The 25,262-nt window shown below is 41.3% G+C and overlaps 1 long non-coding RNA gene across 3 annotated transcripts; it reads left to right on the forward strand.

Annotated features, from left to right (window-relative positions):
* Positions 1–36: 36 nt before the first annotated feature.
* Positions 37–10,577, forward strand: LOC147252370 (uncharacterized). 3 transcript variants are annotated; one of them, XR_015118841.1, is made up of 5 exons: positions 37–1,167; positions 3,929–4,041; positions 4,782–4,909; positions 5,040–5,127; positions 8,472–8,512. It is a non-coding gene; the product is annotated as an uncharacterized LOC147252370 (long non-coding RNA). The 3 variants fall into 3 exon arrangements; XR_015118842.1 differs by lacking the exons at positions 37–1,167; positions 8,472–8,512 and adding an exon at positions 10,501–10,577 and having other exon boundaries at positions 3,612–4,041; XR_015118840.1 differs by lacking the exon at positions 37–1,167 and having other exon boundaries at positions 3,612–4,041.
* Positions 10,578–25,262: the final 14,685 nt, after the last annotated feature.

The raw sequence follows: 25,262 nt of genomic DNA on the forward strand, positions 1-25,262 counted from the left end.
TATATATATATATATATATATATATACACACACATAATGTGTGTGTGTGTGTGTGTATAAAGGCATAAAGCCATTTTTGGAGATATTTGCCAAATTTGACTAAAAACTCAGGTTGAGTTGTGACTGTGTGATAGAAGTGATAAATCTCCCCTGGAGCTTCTCGAATCGTGTCGGGTGGCTGTTAACAACTGTGTTCTGATGGACCAAAAGCTGAGCTGAATGAAGCTATCATGTTCCTGCGTGTATTGAACCACATCAGCTTATTTGTTGTTATTTTAATTGATCAGGATGACCCCCCCCCCCCTCCCTCTCACACACACACGCACCCCATGATTGTTTGTTGTATGGAAGCAGTTCAGCAGGTTTGTACCGTGTTCCCATCAGTCCTTTTGGAAAGGTGTGTGTGTGTGTGTGTGTGTGTGTGTGTTTTCTGAAAGTGGTACTCTTAGCAGCACCTTCATGTTCATCCTGTTGTAAGAAAAACTGTTCTGCATTCTCACTGAGACGTCGATGTCAGCAGATATTTCTGTCATGTTGATTTTTTTTTAATCCTACGTTGCATCATTGTTCCTTGTTAATTGTGTTTTTTTTTTTAATATTTCTGAACCTGCCTCCTACCAACTGTTGTTTTGTTAAAATGAATACACACTGAAAGGTAACTTAACTGGTGGCATGATTGATCTTTCTTTTCCTTTTGTCACAAATAATGAAATGGTGATGTTTTTGTTTATGTCCTCACCGAGTGCTGGTGAGGAGGTTATTCTTTACCCTCTGAGTCGGATAGCAAAATGCAGTTGACGCACTCACACAGCAGCAGCTGCAACTTCCTGTGTACATAGCAGTTTTATTCTCGTTCAGAGATCTTCTGTATAAATATGTCTATAACATCAATATAAACATTTCTGTTACACTTGAATTTCCTTTCATTTTTGCTTTATGGTAAGGTTTTTTTTTGTTTGTTTTTTTTTAAATGTATCGTGATCGGAAGAGTTTTGCTCTGACTACATGTTAGAAAAGTTAGAAGTATTCTGTGCACTTGAAACCTTTGTTTTTGTATCTTTGAAGACGTGTCAGCCAGCCAGCCAGGAGCCTCGTCCTCCCCCACGGCTCACACTCGGGGTGTGTAGTCCAGTAGATGTCACTACAGCCAAGGGAGCAGGATGAGAGGTATGTTTGACCCCTTGACCTTCCCCATGTAGCACCGCTAAGATGAAGACAGAAGTCACTGAGGCCAACAGGAGGTGTGGACCTTCAATTAACCACAAGTTAATGTCACACGGAAATGTCAGGAACATATTCTGCTGCCGAGAAAAAAGAACTGTTTCATGACTTTGAGCCGAAACCCTACAGGGGTGCATCTGACTTTATGGCCTGGATTTATGAATATTTGAGTGAAGGAATGGGACATAATTTTAAAGAATCTAGTCTTTCATGTTCCCGTCTTTTGCTTAAAATGTGGGCGATCTGTAAGTGTAATAAGAGCACAAACATTTTAGACTAAATGGAACTTTTTATTAATTAGGCCCTGTTGCTATTTTTCTTTCATGTCAAGCAAAAAGACAGAAGCATGAAGGGATTAGAAACCTATTATGGCCAAGCTGCTTTTAGTTCCTGTGAACATAATTAAAATAGTGGTCTATTAAAGCTTTATCAGGTAAATCAGAGCTGAAGCATATGCTTTTTTAGTCTGAGTCATTTTACTGAGAACGACTGTAAATGTGGCCTGTAACGTTAAAAAAGAGACTCGTCCATTTTGCCATTCCTTTCATTTGCATAATTTAATGAATCCAATTCATTGTAATGCAATACGAAGTGCAGCAGGAACATAGAATGACAGTTTGAGTTAATGAAATGTGTTAACGGTATCATCATTTACTTGTATGTTAATTAGTCCAATTAATTTCCCTTGCTCGGTAATCTGAATATTGTAATAATCTTTGCTCCCCTCCAGGAATGAAGTCTCTGATACACACACCTTTGGGACAATCTACAAAGGGAATCGTGAGGTCCCCCCCCCCCCCCCCCCCCCCCCCAAGTTGTACAGTTTGGCAGATTTGACGATTGTAATTGTCTTTAATAATTCTTTATCGCTAAGTGCCGGGAATATAAGTTGACTTCAATATTGCGTGCTTGTAAGTACTTTTAAGTATCTTGCTCTTGCTTACTTTTTTTTTTAATGTTTTAATTTTTTCTTTTTTTCACTCATCAAAACAGAAACATAGGGACCATAAAGCATGAAAAAAATGAAACAGCCGCCAAATACTCATAATTATACGGTACGAAGCAGTTTTTAAAAGTTAGACAGGTGGTACATGAGTAGCGGAGGGTAAACAGGTGCCAGACTGAGCAAAATCTTGTTTTTCTCTTAAGGAAGGAATGAAAGGAGCCCATATATTCAAGAATCTTCCGGATGCTTCATATCTATTAAAACTTTTCCTCTCCATCCGTACAACCGTAATCATTTCATGCTGCCGTCACATTTAAGAATCAAATCACAGGAAATGAACAACTGTGTGGCACCAGGATAACTGGGAATAATATTATGATGGCCGTTGTTGAGGACTTTTGGGGGGGGGGGGGGGGGTGAAAAATTTTCCACAAATTTGATGCAGAATTTTTCTGAATAGAATTGTTAAAACGGTCAAAAATCCCTCCAAAATATCAGAATAAGACAGCAAGAACTTGAGGAGAAGTAATGGAGATCCCATCGCGTTTTTTGGTATCGACGACCTTTGGCATTCACAGTTGAGACAACGGTCATAAATTAGCGAAATGCTTCAAATTCACTTTGTAAATCTCAAAAATTGCTTGAATTTGACTTGCCAGAGCGTGTAAGTACCTCAGTCGGTCTCTTGTTCGTGTGTGTTTATGTTAGCATGAGTGAATAGAAGAATGGGCCACCAAATTTCAGCCCTGTGAATGAAATTGAAGAGGGACCATCAAGATGTTATTACTTTTTTTTTTTTTTTTAAAGCATTGTGTCACTGATGCGAGACAAGTAAATGGTTGTTTGGCTTTTATTCAGCAACAAAAACATCTTTTGAACATTAAATCAAACACAATTCAAATCTTATTTGGAGAGTAAATTAAATCTTTTATTCCAATCTCATGTTTGTGATCGACAGGTATTATTTCCAACCGTTCTTACACCATGAGCTGTTTTATTGTACCAGAGGTGTAATTGTACACAGTGTTCAATTTCTCTCCCAATTCATGTGCAAAAGAAATAAATACAACAACTACGCCAAGGGAGAGGAACACTATAATCATGCAATAACATTTCCAACTCTACATGTGCGATAGAATTCAAAACACCATTGGGATTATGGTTCTTGACTATCGGGAGGTGATGTGAACTGTTGGCAGAAATGACTTCTTTCATTATACTGTCCCAAATATACAAAATACTCCAGCGAGAAGGCTGTTTCCTCTCTGTGTCGCTGCCCAGTTTTAAATGCTTTCCACAGTTGTTGAAAGATGGGTCTGCAATTTTGCAAAATGACTATTATTTGCCTTTCTCAAGGAACAACTTGAAAGTACAGTGCAATGAATTGTTGGGGGTTCCGCAGCTGCATTCATGTACAATGAAGCTTTTCTGTGAAGCATCTCTCAGAATGTAGAGTATAAAGACTTGTGGGGTATAGACTGAGCAGCTCTTCAAAAGCACTCACCACCCTGTTTAATGCTCTGTTTACAGCATTGCTCTCAATCATTAGATATTTGAAAAGTGTCTGCTGTTGCTACATTCCTGACTTATTCTTGCCCTTGATCAACTGCAGACAGCAGACAATAGCACAGATCATTTTCCCCGGGCAAGGAAACACAGCATGGATCAACTCAATAACCTGATATTCCCCGTCTACTGAATGTGGCCAATTTAGCAGAAGGTCAGTGCCTTTTTTTTTTCTTTTCTTTTTTTTTATTCCAGAGACAATTTGGTGACCTCCCTCCCGAGCACCAGCAGGACCAGAGGAGACAAACAGAATCGTCGAGCTAGAAAGTGCTCGTGTTGACATTGCGTTGAGGTGTGGACTTCTCAAGGTGAACAGATACCTGGTGGTGTGTGGGTGTGGGTGTGTGGGTGTGTGTGGGGGGGGGGTGTTATTTGCAAACCTGATATCCTCACACACATTTAGTTTTTCCTACATTTTCCGTCAGCAATTACGTTTGAGTTGATATTTAAGTAGGATATACAAGTGTATCATTTTCTATCATCCTGTACATGCAGAGGTGCTTCAACATGCAGCTTCAAATTAAACACAGGCAAATTATGGTTTGACTTTAAGAGTTCAGATCTTACCAATCTCTTCTATCTTTATTGTAAAATTCCACTCATGCTGTTTTGAATTTACTGTACGCGTGTGTTTTCCACATCCAACTGTGAAAATTGAATCGACAACAATGAGACCATCTCCATCAAATATTCCACATGATGACGTCCGTTGTACTCACACACAGTATGTCCACTTTCAGTGAGGAGACAATTGTATAAGAAGATGATGAGAAGATTAGAAGGGATCATTATATGCCATGTCCTCACAGCAGTCATATAGTTTCCCCACTATTCAAAATAACTCTGGTTTTATTGTGCACCTCAAGGTCAAACAGGACAATAGCTTAAACTTCCTCGGACGCGAGTCATGGAGTGTGTGCTCAGTATTTTCCCTCTCTGACAGGAGCTGGCCCTCGGTGTTATTCAGCCCATTCAAAGCCATTTCAGCTCTGAAAGGAGACGTTTTGTATCTGAAAATGTACATTAAATGGTGTCAACAACATTCCAGAGGTCAGACTAGAGTCCCCATGGAGACTGTATCTGGCTGCTGCGCTGGAAGACTCGACACCCCCCTGAGTGGCGGCTCTGTGATGGCTCTCAGTTTCTCTCGTCATGTCCCTGGCAGCTTTGACACAGGTAATATGCATGCAGGCTGACAGTGCCGGGGATGTGCGGCAGAGACAATGATGTACATATCATTTTCCTCCCTGACTGATTGAAGACTGTAATCTGTGCTGGACTTTCTCTCTGATTACACACGTCTCAGGGAGCAAAACAAGGACTCTGAGCTGCCACTGGGCACTGGGTTCATCCAAGGCTTTCAGCCTTCAAGAGGACTGAAGTCCGCCTTTAAGGTGAGCTCAATTTTCTTCCCATTTTCACTATTGTTACAAGTGTCGGATAGAATGCATCTGCTAGATAGTGGTCAAACAGCGGCTGTCTGAAGATGACACAGACACAGAGATGTAACTGGCACCCAAGGTCAATCCATTCCCATCTCCTGTCCAGCTGATAATGTGTAGAAGCCCTGCAACAGCTCTCACAAAGACAGAAACAATATCATGAATTTTTCATTGTGTTTTGGTATTACCAAATTCCAAATGTTTCCCACAGCTCAATTCTAAACCTGTCCAACAACAGCAGCCATTAAATTCAGGCCATGATGTCTCGTCAGTGCACTGCAATACTCTTTTGTTCTCTGTAGAAAGAAAACGTTGCAGTGGTTTAGTAATGAGACAAACTTGTTTTTCGGGTTTCTGTTCTTGAATATTATGTTTTCAAACAGCGCTCGCAGACATTTATTATTACCTGTGCAATCTTGTGTGGTATACTCACGTAAAAACGGAGAGATTTCTCTGTTGACAATAGGTCAGTCCTTTACAGAAGGTGGCTCGCACACATTACAAGGTTGGTCTCGGGGGAGAAGTAATGGGTTCTGGGCAATTGACCAACCGGCCATGCTTTACTGCACCTGCACTGAGTTAGAGCTGTCATCATTACCACTTCCTCTAACGTTCCCCCATAGCAACCCAGACACTCCCACTTAGAGCAATACTTCACTTTGGTACGGAACATTTTCACTTTTTATCATGTCTCTCCCCGTACATGAGTGAAGGCAGTCCAGCCTCGAGATGTGAAGTGCCCGTAACTTCTAACAGGCCTGCGGGGTCCAGGCTAAAACATAAGGTTTCCAAAATACCACCCAGTTACCTCGTAGGATTCAGACTTGAACTTTTCAGATTGAGAGCCAGGCTTTCCAAACGGGGGAGGGGGGGGGGATCCCTTGATAAGAAAGGTTGTAAAAGGTGCCTGTATTTCTCCGCGAAGAATCAGTGTCGTAATGGGAGGTTATCACTGAGTCATCTGAACTGCATTTTTCCTCTGATTTGGTTGAATTACCCATAATGATGCAAGATCGGGAGGTCTGACAATAATCATCCTGCAGTTCTGTCAAAAAAATAAATAAATACATAAATAGATAAGCTGTTTGAATGGTTCATTTAAATGAATCATAAAAGGAACAATCTTGTAGACTAGTTAGTTAATCAAGACGTGTTGTTGGAAAGCAACTTAATTTGTGTTTTACGTTGTTCTTTTTCATCATTAATGCTTTGTAGAATTGTTTAAATGAGTACAGCTTCACCAAAGAACCATTGGGAGTCAAAACAGCGATGGTGCGTGCGCGCGCACACACACACACACACACGCACACAGATTTTTAGATAGTTAAAAACCAATCCTGGGTCCCAAAGTTTTGGTACTCCGAACTCTGTACTTTTGAGGGTATCGTCTGATTTGCAGTACTACAGAATTCCGATCTCAGTGACAAATCTGGGTGAGAGAGGGAGGTAAACATTTGAGAGTGAGATAATGTGACATCACCCTGTGCATTCAGGCTCAACACACCCTCAAGGAAAAGGTTAGCCCAGAGCACTCTCAAGTTTGGCTGCTCTTGTGAAAACTTAATTCTGTGCAGCATGAAAAAAAAAATCCCAAATTTGAATCATGAAATACAAAGTTGCTATTGGCCACACATCTAATTCAGGATAATATTTTGTCTCACACATTATATATGTGAATACTGAAGGTTGTAACATCTTTGATAACCCTGTTATTATTAAGAAAGTAAAGAACACACACACACACACACACACACGTATATATACAGCCAGTGAATGTACAGCCTGAGTTTACGATCAGATTAGAAACTTGAGATGTGAGATTGAAATCTGAGTTGAGAGACAATGTTTTCGACAGTACTGTTTCACAACCAACGTACGAATGCTACAATAGAAGGTGTGGTCCTCTCTTTAGCTCTCCGCAGGGACTGTAAATCCACACAGAACCACAGACCTCTCAAATGTACTTTCCTCTATGTCCATAAGCAGTACAGGGCTGTCATGGTGCCACATTTTTATGAGGTTATAATCGCGGCCTAAAGAGGTAACAAACGGACATTATTGTGAAATCTTTACGAAATGCAAACATAAAATATCAGTCAAATTCCTCTCGAAATGTGCATTTTGTCTCTTTTTTTGGCCAACGCATTACACGCAGTTTGCTGAGGTTATTATGAAAGCTGATGTATCACGACACCCTGACATGAGGATATCTGTTGATTTGAAGCAAATCTTTTGCCCTCTACTGGTGTTTGTGATGTCTAACCAGATGAGGAAGACATGACAGGTGAAGTTCACCTGTTTCTCATCAGCATATGGAGCTTTCATATGTTGGTTGCGTGTTAAAGACGCAACTTTCTAAGACCGCTGACCACTGATGTCACAGTTGATCTAATTCTGCTTAAATTAGGCTCTTGAATTTCCTTTTCAGTTCTGCTCCTCTTTATCCGACTGATCCACGCCCTGACACTTTACATGCAGTCATTCAGAAGTAGAAACCAACACCTACTGTATGGCCTTGGTAAATATCAGAAAGGTTCAAGGCCTCATCAGAGCAAGTCTGAAACAACTTCTCTCTGACATGCAGATGTTTTCCCCTCAGTTTTCACTTCCTCCTCCCACACATTTCTTATATCAGTATTTGCCGGAACCAAAACGACCAGCTTTGAAAATGGAGGAGAGGAACTTTACATTGTGCCAGAAAAAGGAATGGAAATTACGGGCAGTGTCAGATAATTGAGCTTGTCGTAAGAGACATGTTAATAACAGACAGAGATGCAGAAGACTTGTCACTCCGTACCCGGGGTGACAGACTCTCTCTGCTGTTGATGAGCTGTTTTAGAGGGGAAATTGTTCCACGCAAACACCATCGTTATTACAAGCTGGCAAGCTGCTCGCTTGTGTACCCAATTCTGCCTGAACTGACAGAATCCAATTGACCGGCACATATTCATGCACTTTATTTTCTTTATTCTCACCAACAATACAGATAATTACTGCACCAAGTAAAACTGAAAATAGAATTTCTCTGTGTCCCAGAAAACAATGCCAGAGCTGTCTCAGCAACACGTCTGCTGAAATTGCTAAGACTGGGAGACCTACTGTAAAACAAGCGGCAGTCCAACATTACATGTCAACTTATGACCGACCAAAACCGTATCGACTTTCTCTCCTTTTATAAAACACAGCTGAATAATGTGTCATTTTCATCTTGTCACTTCTGCTTCAAAGCAACAGAATCGTTATTCACTCGTTGCTTCATTAACACCGCTGCTGTTGTGCGATGACCCTCCTCACAGAAACCACCAGGACTCACTTTGGAAGTGCCCTGCTTCTCAGACACTTGAACTTGATGTCATCAGCCAGTGCAGCTTTGTGGTACCTCTCAGCCCACTAGTGGCAGGCTCACCGTGTCTGCATCTGTTTTTGCTTTTAAAACTCCATGAAGAAATCTTCTACCACCCGTATATTGGAAATGTATGAATATGTTTATGTAACTTCAATTTTTAAATCACTCATGAGCAGAATATATTGATATATCTATTCATTTCTAAAAAAGGGTAATGGTAATGTTTTAAAGATCCCCTCTTTGTATTCAGGTATACAAAATACAAAACTGATACTATGTGTGTCTGACATTTTTTGTGCCTTTACCACATTGAATCCTTTTGAGTGCCAATCTCTCTTCTCCAACATTAGATTAAATTAATTCAAGATTACACGAATATATAATTGTTTTCGATCTACATACTTCACCGCTGGACACAAAATGTCTCCTACTTCCCGAGAAAATCCATTCTCACTATTTGGGAGCTGGAGGCTTCAAAGTTTTACGTTGCACTTGTGTGCACCGAATTACAGGCCTGGATCAGCTTCCAAATATGTGTGATGTCACAAATCTTGCTCGTAGGACCGCCTCTTAAATCAGAGCTCAGAGAAAATGAATGCGTTCGCTAATGAATGTGACAACAGCCTCCTAGTGTCGAACTTTGTACATCATTCAACGCGCCGAAGCTCAGACATGAACTGTAATAACAAGAAGAAAAAAGGCTTTGGGCTGAAGGGGGACTTTTAATTTAAGCAAAAGAAACAACAAAATGAAACCCTAAATCAATTTTTTTTTTTAAATTGTATGTCCTCATTTAAATCATAACCACGTTTTAATTGAAATTATCTACATTTACATCATAATGAAACAAATGACACGATGTCGTTACGCCGCATAGAATATACCTCTTAAGTTTTAAAATATTTGGTTTAGCCTTTAAAATTTCCCTTCGAATTGCAAAAATGGCAGCCTCAGGGGGAAAAAAAAAACATAATTTTGTTTAAGTATTTATTTATTTATTCATTTATTTATTTATTTATTTATCAGAGTATTCTGAACTGTTTTTTTCTGTTCCAGCTGAATCCTCAGCAGGTGTGAACGGGTAGAAAAATATATGTAAACATCATCCTTCTACATTTAGGCACCAAATGGTCTCGTTCATCCGAAGTTGGCCAAACACTGATTTTGATGTGGTTGCAAGGCACATTTACTTTAAATGCTATGAATCCCCTTGGGAGTTCATGTGAACAGTCGAGAAGCAAATGGGACGTTCTCTGTGAAGAAGGTTCCCTCAGAGAATAGCACCCTTCAGCACGCTAAAGTGTCTCCCAGGGACCGAGCCACATCTGCTAGCTTCACGATAGCTCATTAATAGGGATCCTTCACTGAAGCCGTTACAGTGTTTCATGTATTTTTTTTTTTTTTTAACTTTCACTTTGTTTTGAATCCCGCTGTGAGGACGACGTGGGGCTTTTTCACTAATGTAAAGGGACACTCTAGTGGCGCTGTCCAACATGTCATTTGTTATCTGAGGGAAATGTGTCTGTCCAGAGGTGAGGGCGGCTTTGTGCTCTCAACCAGGCCACCTCGCAGCCTTTGTGCCGGTAACAAGCTCAGCTCAGGCTCCAACGAAGCGAGAAATTGTAAACTCTCCAGAGAGGCCCAGTGAAGAGATAAGGGCTTAGTGTTTGCTGGCAATGTGCATGCGGATGAATCTGATACGGCCGAGTCCCACGCCAGAATGGGAGTGATGATACCTCCCCTTCTATGGAGAGTTATGTTTAATCCCCTTTGCCTGTGTATTCACTTGCAAATATTCCTGTCACCATTAATATGTATTAACATCCTTCACACTCAGTTCAATACAGATTTATCAGAGTCTATTTTTCCCTCTTGTCCTCGCCATCATCTCTCTGCTGCTCTTGAACTGCACTCTTTGACAAACAAGAATGGACCTGAATGTGCTGCTGATGTTCAAGCAGCAAATCTTTGCCCCGCAGACACTGCAGGGTTCAGCGTACACGCCACTGATAGTCTGAGGCTCCAGCACGCAGACAGACTCCGCCTCTGTTCCTGCATCCTTCACTGGTGAACATTTACACACATGATGTAAGTACGAGTAGCAGGACGTAGTTTTAGCGTTGACAGAAGTGTGTTCCTGAGTTAAATGAATGTGAATCTGTATATGCAAACCAAAACAAGTCTTTCAATGTTCAGTTAAAAACAGTTGTTTTTATTATTCTATTGAAAAATGTGCATTTTTATCTCGTGCGTACGGGTTGACAGAAAAAATGTTTTCATTTCTATCAGCAAGATCAGAAGTTTATACAGTTAAAACCTACTACTACCTCCTGATATTATCCCTGTTTCAGTTTGACATCAAATGTACAGCTTTTACACCAAGAAATATGCAAGAAAGAAGCTCTGTAATTCAATATATTATCAGTCAAAGGGTCTGGAACTTGTTCTTTCTTACTCTCATAGGATACATATTATTAACTGTAAAATAAGATACCTAGAACACTGGAAAACGTAGTAGTTCAACCACATCCCTTCCACTTACAAACATTACGCTTCATAATGAAAAATGATTAAAAACAAATTATTTTTGTAGTGTTGTGTCACTTAGCTTTCCAGCGTAGACATAAAATGCGTTTTTGGATCATCAATCAACAGGAAGTAGCATTATTGGAGGCCAAAAGATAGTTATTTCATTCTATTTTCTATATTTAAAGTTTTACGCAGTCAAACAAATGTTTCTGTTTTTTTTTTGTTTTTTTTTTAAGTCTTAAATTGAGAGACCTTGTAGAAAAGCTGAATCAGCTGGTTTGAGAGGGACCATTTTGTAAAGTTTCATGTGTGTTATGGGATAAAGTGCTGAAGAAGTGTTTTCAGAAGGCACGACATTCAAATGTTGAGGATTTAATCCACCAGCCCTGTCGTTATGAATTCCTGCACATAAAAAAGACTCACATCAAAATCAGTGTTAAATGTATGTTTAGTCTGAAATCCCTCTTTGTTGCTGCTGATGTTTGATCTCAAGTCTTGTAATGATTTGCAGCTAATTCTGAGTACACTACATGGCCTAAGCTAACAAGATTAAGAATGCTGGATGGGATTTGAGTGAGATTTGGTCTGTTGTTGGTGGTCTAATCCAGACAAAGCCCTGAGAGGCTCATTACAGCCCAGTGAGGCCTTAAGCCTGTTCTGCTTGCATTAAAGCAGCCAAGAACTGTCTGTCAGGTTGCTGGCAGAACCCAAATCAAGCTGTCAATTACTGGACGTGTTTATGGAAATTACATGTTTGTTAACATGCTGGAAAAATGTGCTCTCGGCTCAAGCAGCATGTGTTCGGAGAAACAATTTTGCTCGGAAATCACCTTTCAAATGGATGAAGGTGATCCTCATCAGATCACAGACACGAGAGGGATTTTAACTGTCCCCGTGTGTGTGTGTGTGTGTGTGTGTGTGTGTGTGTGGTTGTGGGGGGGGGACACATCTAACAATCAAAGGTGGAGTCCATGCGTGATGCTGTACTTTGTTTATTAAGTCATTTCACTCAGGCTCTGCTGTTGTTAAGCCCTCTTTTTTTACTCTCACAGATGGTAAATAAGACAGCAGTGAAAAGGATGATTCCATAGCAACAAAAACTGCATTTCCACAAGATGGAGCAACTCACTCTTGATTTTAAATCAAATTATTCATGCATTTCCATTGTTTCTTAGTGTATACTGGTGTCTTGCAGTGTCATGTAGCTGAATGCTTTCCTGCGGTTGCCGCCACAATAATGTTTTTTTCTAACATACAGCTCCACTTTAAATAGATTCCTAACAATGCTTCATTGTAATTTCTCCAATGAGATGTTTATGTCAATTCCCTGTTGATTTTTTTTCCAGCATAAAAGCCCTGATTTCAGCCTCCCAATGATCATGAAATTGAGCCAATCGACATGCATGTCTCAGATGTCTAGTCGAGCTCATCTTAGACAAGGTAATTTTGTCAGAGCAATTACCATTGTAATGTATTCCAAAGTCGGGGCATTTTCTGCTGCTTAGGTGAGCCGCTGACAGCATGTTTTGATTTTTAAGCAATTGTGCTTTTCACTCTGAGATCACACAGGTCTACATTTCTCCCTATATGTAACAACCCACCATGAATCTATTATTTCACATCTAATTACCTCACACAGACCCGCAGCTATATGGAAAAGCCTCGGTGAGATCCAGGGTTTGACAAAGCTGTAAGTAAAGATGAGTTTTGGGCTTACTGGGTATTTATGAAGAAGAAACTTCAATTGTAAGACATACCCCCATCCCCAGTGGACCCGTATTACCTGGCAGGGATGATGACAATGCCCTGGAGAATGTCACTGTGCAGTGAAACTGTCATCACACAATTACTCTCACCATTACTGGCCCTACATCTCCACGTAATGACTGTGACACACTTTACAATTCAGATTGTATTCTCAGTCATTGGCACTTAAATGCTGCACTCTGTTTTATGAAAAGATAAAGATCTCTGTAATCTGCCAGAGCTCAACCATCCCTTGAAAGCTTGTCAGGCGGCATTTTGTCATTCGCAAGAAGTTGTCATACCCCATAGCCTCGCCCTTTGTTGGGCTCGTGAGAGTGTCTTTTTGAGTGCACTATTGTGTGCTTGTTGATAAGTGCTTGCCTATAGAGTCACACTGTTTTGGTCCAGCTAACTGTTTGAGTCATCACACGAGGAACATTCAACATGAGTTCTTTTAATATTTGAGCAGAGGATTCACAACATCTCCGATCGCGGATCATCAATTTGAGATGGAAATGTGGGGCTTTGTATGAATGAATTGAGATGTTCAGTATCTTCTGTCACTGCACAGCAGCGGACTTTGAAATACTTCACTGGGTGTTGCACCAAAACCTGAAAAAAAAACCTGAAATTTTTGTTTATCAAGTTTGCAGGACAGTTGACATCAGTGTGTCCTGTCCCTGTCTCTCATGAGGCCTCGTTCTCCAGAGTCTGAAGTTCAGATGCTGCTGCTGGTTGTGGCTGCCAGTCAAACAGCTGATGCTACTGTTAATTGTATTACTAGTAGTGATACCAAGAAACTTGAACTGAGTTTCAGTTAAGGAACAACAGACTATAAGAAGTTTAGCTACTATAAGAAGCTGGTGCATTGTTTTGGTCATATCATAGAGTGTTGCAGGGATGATGTATTTTTGGCGGCAAACCCGAAATTTAGCATCACCTTGGAGTCTCTGGACCGCGAGCCACTGGGATTTTAGGAGTTTGTTCAGCAGTTTAATCGGCACTAATGCACACTCCTTCTATGATTTTTGAAGCATGAATGCGATTGTTAGAAGTAAAAAGCTATGAAGTTATGCAATAAACCAACTGCGCTGTGGAGCCCTGCACCATTATTCTGCTTTTGGCACGATAATGACTGGAGACTTGTTTAGCCTCTTGTTAGCGTCTGCAAATTTTAACACGTGTAAACGCTTCGAAATTCTCAAGTGCGGAGTGGCTGTGACACGAGAGAACCAGACGTTCCACAACTAACGTCTGTGCTCCTGTGCCACCCTACTATTTGCAGCAAGATGATGTGGTTGACCCAAAATAACTGTACTGAAAACATATCAAGCCAGGGCAACAGTGTGGCTCGCTGACGCCTCTAATAAACTGCCTACAGCAGAGGAGGTCTGTGGCACAGAGGAGTCAGGCTTTCACCACACAGACGGCACTCTTGTGCTTTAGATCGTCATTGCCCCCCAGAAGAAATTATTTTTGCTGCTTAAAAAGATGGGAACATCAGAACAATAAAGCAAATGAGGACATGAAAAATACTGCTACTCCTTTCATAACGTAGAATGTAATTAAGATATAGCAATAACAGAAGGGATAAACCAAATGGGTCATGGGGGTGGTGAACCTGGAGGTTAGTACTCTGAATAAACGAAAACTTATACATGTTGTTCCTCTTTTTATGTATTTGACCAGTTTGGGGGGTCCAGTCCTCTTCCGAAGCTGTTCAGGATTGGCCCTTACTGAGCTTTAGGACATAAGACTGCTGCTGTCGTCACATCACGGTCCGACAGTAACAGGAAGCATTTTAGTTCCTTGCTGACATACAAGCAAGGAGGTGGGGCTGGTTCTTAATTCGGGTTCCCCTGTATTGCGTTTCGGTTCCAGCTCAGTTTCATCTCTGGAGGTTTCTTGTCTCTCGGCAACAGAATATTTAAGCTCCTCTGAAATACCAGTTTATGCTGCTCCATCTTGCATTGTCGGACATTGCAGGATTTATCCATTGTTTAAGTATTTTCCTGCACGTAGATATATATACATAGACATACATAATAAATAAATATCACTAGATTAATCCCTGAAGTGTTCGGCGGGTCTGGGAACAATCCAACTGCACCACCAACTGCAAAAAGGCAAACTGCCAACCTGTGTGTGATAGCAGATTGAGTTTAACAAGCCAGATGGTTTGTAATTGTCTGATCAATCCAATGTTTGTGAGCTTTTATGCCTTTTATTATGGTTTGTTTGCCTTACATGCTATTTCCTCTGCTGATTTCGCTTCCCCTGGGGAGGGTCTGTGTCACAGATACTTTTGCTGCCCGGCCAGCGTTACTTCTCTCAGGATGTGGAGTCATTTTGTGTGTTGAGTTGGGCAACACCTCCCATGAAAGTGACTGGAGCAGCAGCATTATCTTCCATGCCTGGCGAACATGCCGCTGCAGTTTCACTGTTCACCTTTTCAGAGCAGCTGTCTGCCTACAGCCCTGTGTGCGATTAATAAGGACCCGTGGTCGTCTGTGCAGAGAATTCCACACAATTCAAAGTAGTGACATTAATTCAGGCGTTATTAAATGTCACATGCTTCTTCGAAACATTTCTTAGTCATTTTTTAGCTTCTTAAAACCTGCATGGATCAACCTTTATTTGTTTTTTCAGTGCTTCAAGCTATACTGCGTCAGGTTTTCACATAAAGTGAACTACCCGTCGATTCAAGTCAAATTATTTCTTGCAGTGCTCGTACAGCATTTCACAGTTGTAGAGGAATTTTGTGTGATGAAGGAATTCATCAGACGCAAGAATCTCAACTCAGAGATGACTTACACTTTACTGGACGTCCCTGACAAAAGTACAAGGTTTGCTGTGAGATGAGGTTGAGTCAGCTCCTCCACAACATCTGCGTCCGACCCCTCGTAAACAGACGTCCTCATAATGCCAGGCACTACCAGTAACACTGAATTAGAACATTCTGCACAGATGTGACCTTCACGTAGTCCAAACACAGCTACGCATATAGACAACGCTGGCGCCGTGAGTGTCAGCTTTACTGTCAGTAGGTGTTCTAACAACAAATTTACAATTATGAAAGAATTATGGAAGACAGCACAGGTTCACTCAAGGCCCTGGGGTCCGACCAGGTCTGAACCTTACAGATGAATTATGAGGATGAAAACCAAGAAAGTTCAAACAGACGATACCAGATAAAGTTCCTTATCAAGAGTTGAGTGGAGTCTGTGACTGTGGTGGCATCCGCTCTGCCGGGAGGATACTCACCGAGCATGCTCTGCCTGCATGCTAGCAAGCTGCTTCAGGTTAGCCTTGGATAAATCACTGACCATGCTGCTCTTCTTACCTTTGGACAAAGTACAAATAAGATAAAGGTTTCCCAAAGTGGTACTTCCCTCTTAGAACAATGTTTATTGTTTATGAACCAAGATCTGTGGTGGTACCAACAATACATTTTTTGGAACTTTATGATAACAAAATTTGAACTAAAGTTGGAAGATAGAACAAATACTGTATATACCTCAGTTTTTAAATCTATGTTTTGTTCAACCTGCTGTCTCCTCAGGCCAGAATTGTTGCTATGTTGAGAGTGCATTGTCCATGCCAGCATTTGTAAAGGGCAACCATCTTATCTTACAGTAAAAAGAAGAAATCCTTGTCCATTTGTCAAAGTCCACCAGGACCAAGTTGGTCAAATCCATATGAAATTGCACATGGCCACAGAGAAGTGCCATATACAGAGGATGACGTGGCCCAGTATGTACCCACCAATCCATCCATCCATTTTCTGCCAATCCTGTTCTGGGTCGCGGGGGGCTGGAGCCTATCCCAGCAGCCTTCAGCAAGAGGCGGGGTTCACCCTGGACAGGTCACCAGTCCATCTCAGGGCCAACACATAGAGACAGACAACCATTCACACTCACAGTCACACCTACGATCAATTTAGAGTATCAATCAGCCTCGTCCCCTCTTGATGTCTTTGGACTGTGGGAGGAAGCTGGAGTACCAGAGAGAACCCACACAGGAACAGGGAGAACATGGAGACTCCACACAGAAAGATCCTGTGATGGAGCTGGGACTTGAACCAGGAACCTTCTTGGTGTGAGGTGACGGTACCCTTGGAAGCATTTCAGTCTCAGCCCAACAATGATGTATGTTCAAGTGTCAGGTGGTGGCTGAAGCCTCTTCTGACTAAATTGTTGATGCTGTTCTTATTGCCAGGGTAAAAGTCATCAGAACAATATTATATTATTTGAAGATTAGCCAGTGGGACACAGTAAGACAGCTATCGGTTGATACATGGCCGATATATGGGTGCATCCTTATACCGCGTTCGATTTACCTCGGAACTCCAAGGTCAGAACTGGGAGTGGCATCACACCCGAGCTGGCTGCCTTCCAGCAGAAGTAGGGAACATTTTTTTAAAAAACAAGACGTGATTTTCATCTCAGCTGTTAGCAAAAGCAGTTAAATAAAAACATTTGACTCTGTATTTTGCACGCGTAAACTTCAGAGCAAGATGCCTGCAGCTAAAATACCAAATGCTTGACTGATTTAATGGAACAGAATTTGACTCAAAGATTCCAAAATGGTAATCGCCATGTAAACACCACAAAATGAATTTGGATCTTGGGGTTCTTTTGTCAATTCAGAGGTTCCCAGCAGGAAATCGGGGGGGGGCGTTCCAGTTGAAATTCTGACTTCCAAGTTCAACTGGAATGTTGCACACACTTCATTTTGCCAACTCCATAACCGCCGTACCTGATCTCCCCTTTGCAAACTCGGCTTCTTAATGACATCATCGGCACAAGATGTCAGTGCCCAATATTTTGGCTCGATCTTTGGACGGACAGATTAAAGATGCACACTGGCGTGGGCAACAATAAAACACACGTAAGACATAGAGATGTGTCTGACATGGAACTTTCCTGTTTTATTGCAGCCTCATTATTTCACTTCCACATGTAACAGCAGGAATGCCTTCCAATCATAACTTAAGAGTTGATCCCCGCACGGATGTGAAGAGGTTAAGCCGTCACTTTGGGAAACTGTTGACTGGTTTTCTCGGCTCTCCTTTACTTCTTATCAGAGTAATTGAGACTCTTTCATGGTATGTCTGATTCTTTTCCTAGACTTATAATGTACTGGATAGACGCTCAACATGCCCAATCACAAAGAACCAATTTGACTGTATTGTTTGACAAGTGTTCCTTGCAGCTTGGTGTGAGTGAGATGCAATCCAAGAACAATTATGCCATTTTCTGAAAACAGTATGTGGCACGTAAGACCCGTTTTAGATTTCCACAGGTTAAATATAATGACCTCGCTAAGTGCTGCATCTTAGGAGAGGAGTTTGTGGGTATTTCAGTTTCAAATTTCGCTGTTTTTCAAGGTGAGAAAAGAAAGTGAAGCACTGACATGGTATATGTGTTGTATCATATATGGATTTCTTCTACTTCCGTGAAGTTTTGCACAATTTCCTTTTTTTTATTCTCCTGCGCGCCTTTAGGGGATATTGTCATTTTCATCTACAGAAAGGACTAAATTCTAATTCTTCAGCACATCAGGTACCTAATCTTAAAGAATGGTAGGTAAAAGACCCTGAAGGTGCATTGGCATTTCAGAGCCAGTAAAGTAAAGGAGTTCAAGGTTGCAGAGGAATGAAACCCATCGGAGCCACATCTGCGAAACCCCTGCTGGACTTTTAAATTTTGATCACTCCTGATATTTGTTCTCGGCGGCAAATTAACAACCTTCCTTGTGCCATTCAGTTTCCTTTCTGAAGACGAGGCTTAAATTCTGTCTAACTGCCTTGAATTTACTACTCCTCTATTTTTCACACGACAGAATCAATACCAGGACTGAAGAAGAGAGGATAAAAATTTATGGTATCTTGCAATTTAATGGTTGAAAAGATGCAATTTGAAAGATCATAAATTGTGAAGGAGCTTATGCTTCATTGCACTTGATTCAGTGCTTGCTGTTAGAACTTGATTTGCGAGTGTCTGCAAAGTGTGATTAACGAGGCGATCAATGTGCAGTGCAGCACACTATGGCACTCCTAATGCTCTTCATTAGAATAAATAAAATAAATTGACTGCAGCTTTATGAAAACTCTGTAATGGTTAAAAATCAAAGAATGTCATCCACCAGCCACGATTTAGCTTCTCTCAGGCTGCATTCACCTTGATCACATTATCCTGACAGCCTTGTCTCTGAACCTGCAGGGGCCCTGAGACGGGCTCACAGTCAGGGAAGTAAAAGGAAGTGGTGTGTCAGCGGGGGCCACAGGCTACTGCTTAGTTGACTGGTAATTATAAATCCTAGGGCTCTGTACTGGTTAGGGGGTGTGTGTGGGGATTCAGTTTGTGGAGTATTAATGCATGAAATAGCATTTCAAGCTGATAAACGGTTCGCAGAATGGTCAGTCGACGCCGATTGCTCTTCCCTCTCTCTCGTCATATTGTTTGTAATAACATTTACCAGGAGAATTTATTCCAGTCCATCTCGTGTTTTCTTGCTCGACAGCTCAGTATTGCTGTTGTGGAGGGAGGTGAGGTGTCTGTCAGCTGTACTATTAATTTCTCCTGCTTGTCCTATTGGGATTACTGTCCTTTCAGATTAGACTACGTTGAATTGACCACAATATGAGCTGTCATGCAGTCACTTAACTTGGCCCCTCCATTGATTTCTTGCTACGTGTCCCATGCGGCTGTTAAAATCAATTAAGTATAAGTAAGTGGGCAACAAAACACTTTTTTTTTTTAAATGAGCTGGTATTGATATTTTCATCTTTCTCCATTAAAAGCAAAGCGTCGCCTCAAGGGTTTATGTCATGTTGTGTCTTTGCTATGATAAGTCACTGAAAAAAAAAAAACGAGTTCCACACGTCCTGCTGATGACCAACATCAGTGGCATCGCGGCTAAAGCAAATAACACATTCATAACTGCACGTGTTTACATCGGCTACAAAGATATGTATTCACACTTGAGTCGTCATAAATCACTTGGTGTGCAACTGCATTGCTGCCAGTGAGACGCGAGCTCTGTCGAGGAGGATGATAGGGTCCCTGATGGGGTCTAAATGGTGTTCGGCAGCTCGCCCCGCTCTTGTCTTTGCAACACCTTTGTGCTGCTGCTGTAGGCTGAGTTACCTCTCCGCCTGCTCAGCCCAGCCTTTATTAGCTCTCTGCCCATTAAACATGACCTGAGTGCTCATTTTGCATGGAGACATTTAATTGCGTGCTGCTGGGGCACTAGTCCTATTAGGCTAAGTGCCGGCTCCTATGGTGACGACATGAACTGTATATGAACTGCAAAACTTTCCACCTTGCTGCACCCTCACCAGCCATTATTTTAATCCTCTTAGAAATCATGTTTGATTTGTGTAAATCCACAAACAGATGAAACCATTTCTTCTTCACTAATATTTCCTCAAGGAACCTTTATCACAATCAGAAATATTTTATTGACCCCCAGCAGAAATAGTACCAATCACACTCTCATCACACACTGGTACAATTGGAAGTGACGTTTGTCTATAGTTGTATTTGTACCTGCAGTGTTTCAACTAGGAATGCATGCAATGATTAATTCATCAGCAGCTATTGGTCATTGTTATGTATGAAAGTTTCATTTATATTAAGTTTTTTAATGTGTATGTATGTGTTGTAGAAAACAATGTTTAAAATATATGATTACTGGACTTTTCTAAATGTTTGGAAGTTTATTACAACATTACTGAATATCTATAAGTATATACACAATTATATATATGTGTGTGTGTGTGTGTGTGTACATATATATATATATATATATACTTGATTTATAAACAGGTAACACTGACATCTTTCAATTATCTCCCGGCCGAATCAGTTGAAAAATATCCTCATACTGGGTATTCAAGAAAAACATTCTTCCTTAATTTCAAGTGAAGTATCTTCTAGTTTCTAGCTGAATGTCTGACATGAAGGATGGAGGATTCCCTGATAAATGTGAAATGATCTCCTTTATGTTATGGAGTCAAAATTGTCGTTTCAGATCTTGCGTACGCCACTCATGTTATAATTGTATGAGTTCTGTTTATTAGAAGATCTTTACCGTAGATTTTGACGAAACTCATCCTCCGTGTTTCGCCCATCCTGCAACCAGCTGGAGCTCTCAACTCTCAGTCATCCACTTATGAGTGCCTGCAGAAAATCCCTGCAAACACAGCGGAACATCCTAACTGGGCTGGAACCCCTCAAAGAAAGATTTGCTAAAACTGAGAATTCGGATATCAACCTCTTACTAACCACTGAGCCACGCTAATGCTAATCAGCTAGTGGGGAGTTAGCTCTTAGTGTCCATCCATCCATCCATCGTCATCTTCCGCTTATTCCTACACATTAAGGGTCGTGGGGGGCTGGAGCCTATCCCAGCGTCAACGGGCGAGAGGCGGGGTTCACCCTGGACAGGTCGCCAGTCCATCGCAGGGCCAACATACAGAGACGAACAACCATTCACAGTCACACCTACGGTCAATTTAGAGTATCAATCAGCCTCGTCCTCTCTTGATGTTTTTGGACGGTGGGAAGAAGCCAGAGTACAAGAGAGAACCCACGCAGACACGGGGAGAACATGCAGACTCCACACAGAAAGATCCCGTGCCCGAGCCGGGACTCGAACCCGGAACCTTCTTGCTGTGAGGCCACAGTGCTGACCACTGCACCACCGTGCAACCCCTCTTAGCGTCCATGTGGGCAAATTCCTAACATACATCAACGTACGTAACATCAGTCACAGAGATGTGCATGAAATAACAATTACTGCAGGATGGGTGCTAAAACTATAATATTGGGGTGAGGGATACGAGCAAAAAAGAGAGGCAGGGGTTTCATCCTGCGCTTTGAAAAAAAAAAAAAAGTGGAAATGTTGAGAATGAAGCCAAACTAATTCAGAGGCGAAAGGTTTTTTTTTCATAGTGCATTTCAAGAATAAGGATCAAATTTTTATCAATTTGCCATTTTGAGATTAAAGTTGTCCTTTTGTGACTACATCGAACAGCTCATGTGGTCAGTTTCTCCAGGACTCTCTGTATGGGCAGGAGTTGGCTTTCTTCTGCGTTTCGACTTTATCCTCAAAAAGTAATAAATTGGAGAAAAAAAATCCTCCTCCTCTGATTTACTTGGACTTTTCCCATCATTTCCACTTTTTCTTGACATTTCCCCGTTTTTTTCCAAGTGCAACGACAAAAATTTGCTCCTCTCATCGTTTCCCTTCTTCTCTGCCCCTCACACTCCTCCCTTACAGAGGACAATGTGACGATTTGAAGTTTTGTTAAGACAATCTCCCGAAAGAGCGTCTGCAGAATGGAATTAAAAATCTTGCAATAAAAAAAATTCAAGGTTAATAGCAAGCTAGTGGATATTATTAATCATTAATAAAAAATCTATCCAGCACGGTGGCCTCCCCTCGCAGGTTTGTCTGATGGTATGGTTGACGAATCATGAAAATGTGTCAAAAAGGAGAATCACCATTGGTCCAGCTAAATTTCCTTCCTGCTGTGTACTTACTGATATAAACATGAGTCAAAGGACCGTCCGCGCCTAGAGCAATAACTAGGAATTGATGGTTTAATAATCGTTCTGACTCAAGTGATCGTGGCGTCCTTGATGAACCCACTTGAGTGTGTTTTTCCCTCTTGGTGTGGACGGGCCCCGAACCTCTGAGTCTAGCAGACAATGATATTCACCAACAAGTAAAAAAAAAAAAGATAATAATTGTTTAAAACGGATAAAAAGCCGTAAGTCTCACAATGGTATGGTGAATATAAATTTTTGGACTAATCTACCATAATTAGGTGCTTTTGCTTCTGCATGGTGGTCAGCTTTCTTGTTTTGAATCCAGGGACCGGTGAGCTGACCATAATGGGAGTCTCATTTCTCCAGCGTTGTTTGCTGGAGATTTCTGCAGCAACAGCAGGTCAAAGCCCAGACATGGTGGTCACTGATAGATTCCATGAGAGAGTACTGGATACCCTCACCTAATTATTGCAGCATCCTGATTTTTGTTTTGCTTTTTTGTTCTCTTGATGATTTCCCTTGGTATCTCCTTTCAAATGCAAGACAATGTGAACAATTATTTCTATATTTTTGTTTTCCACCAACAGTCAGAACACTGCTAATAATCCATAAAGGTCTTTTTTTTTCCCTCTGTAACAGCCGAGTGGGAAGAGGCCACAAAACAGGCGAAAACAGATCAAGTGTTTTTGTTTTGAAACTCTGTTTGGAGAAAGCTTCATGTTACGCTGTGTGTGTGTGTGTGTGTGTGTGTGTGTGTGTGTGTGTGTGTGTGTGTGTGTGTGTATGCGCGCGTGTGTATGCGCGCGCGCGCGTGTGTGTGTGTGTGCGCGTGTGCCTCCTCTATTTATTTCCAAAAATTGCTTCAAGATCACTGCAATTTTTCAGTTGAGCTAAACAGACATTGATGAGGCATGGAAACCTCGGTTGTTGTTGGGTTGTTTTTTTTTGTCCTGTTTTTTTTTTTTGTCCTGTTTTTTTTAGCAACTCATGTTCGAATGAAGTTTGTGTTTCGCTCTCAGACAGACACACACAGCACAGTGTGAGGTGGAACAAACTGGAGAACAGTTGCATCCTCCCGACAGATGTTGGAATTCATTCATTGACCTGGCCCTCATATATTCATCCAACAAATACACCACAGGAGGATCCCTTTCCCACTAATGACAATATGCCCATGAATTAAATTAGAAATCTTTCCCTGGCTGTATTCACAAGCAATAGGGAAAGAAATATTATTAGTTGTGTTGAAATCCCTCATCAACTGTTACAGTGCTGCATTATTATTCAAGTAAAAATAGCAAAGCTGTAGCAACAAATATATTTTAAGTATGAAAAGTACACATTATGTGGAACGGGCTGTTCAGAGAGTTAAATTCAATACTTTTATTAATATTAGTGCAGGTATTACTGTTGTGTTAAGCCAGAGGTTAGACTTAGCCACTGCCAGGACCAGCTGTACAAGCAGAATATTCAGTGTAACACATTAAAACAATAACGGGGGGGGGGGGGGGGGTTCAAACTGCAGGCAGCACAGAGAGACGTGACAAGCAGCATCCAGGAAGGACCGTGTTTGAGATATGGAGTGAGAACCTGAAAAGTAAGCCTTGATGATTGTAAGCTTGGCCTAAATGTCAGCTGTACATAGAACTTGGTATTATAGGAAGATGAGCTTAAATCCAGGGGGATTCTGATACGCAACTGGTCCCACTTTGGTTTTAGGAGCTTTTCACCCAGTTAGAAGGAGAAAGGTGTTTAAGGTCAGTGAAGAAAAAAGCAATTGACCAAATCAAACTGAAGCAGGCTAATTCTGAGAGCTCAACCCCTACCCCGAGGGAGAAGTAGAGTTCTTTGAATGTTTAGAACGCTTTCCCAGCAGTGTGGTTCTACACCTGGGGTCCCTCCATGCTGAGGACAGAAGCAGCATCGGCCCGCTGCCTCCTGCTGAGGGAAGAATATCATTGTGTAAAATCATTGCTTTGAAACTTTAACAACACGCTCCTCATCACATAAGGAGCTTGCGGGGTGGGTGGGTGCAGGGCCGTGGAGCCGTGAATAGGCCTCATCAGTGAGGGTGAGGGTTCAGATCCTTATATTAGTTGTAAAGGAGTCACCCTCCCCGACCTAAGCCAAATAAGCCACTAAAGGCAATTATTTGCAATCACTAAATGTATTATTCATTATAAAAGAATTTTCTTTTCCTGCCTTGACATAATTTCCCATTGTGTCGTGTGAAAATTGCAACCAAAAGGCCATTTTAAGTGTTATTGTGTGGGACAAAGGTATCTTTTTATAATGACTGCTTCAAAGTCTGAATAAACTTTCAAATTGTGAGATGAAACTGAGCCTCATTGTGCTTTGAACCTGGCTGAGAGAGAAAATGGCAGGCTTCTGGGGCCCACATTCTATTGAGCTGATTTGTAAATATGATCTTTTGTATAAGCAGCACAATACTCCATCACGGATATTTCAGCTGCTACACATGTAGGAGTGTTTTTATTAACCTTATCAGCAGGCATTGTGGTCAGAGATATCTGATACCTGACACCTATGGAGGTGAATCACTATATATAACAATCATAATCCCTGAGTGACGAAGAAGAAGAAGAAGAAGAAGAAGAAGAAGAAGAAGAAGAAACAGCTCTGGGCACAGATGAACAATTACTCCAAACTTTCCTTCCACTGTTTGTCTCTACATCTGTCTTTGTTTGATTACCGTTTCAAGAACACAGCGCCCGCTCTCTCTTGTGCCTGCTATCTTTGCGCAGCGTAATACGGTCTTTGGTAATGCGAACCAAATATCGGACTAATTAGCAGTTCCCTCACGTTGCTATATGTTTTTTCGCTCTGCATATTTTCTGCCTTCCAGATAGTAATGCAATTAAGCGCAGTGTTGTTGTTGGTTGTTT

The sequence above is a fragment of the Aulostomus chinensis genome, chromosome 12 (assembly GCF_037954235.1).
Source record: "Aulostomus chinensis isolate RoL2024-O1b breed Wild chromosome 12, RoL_Achi_v1.0, whole genome shotgun sequence".
Lineage (NCBI taxonomy): Eukaryota > Metazoa > Chordata > Actinopteri > Syngnathiformes > Aulostomidae > Aulostomus > Aulostomus chinensis.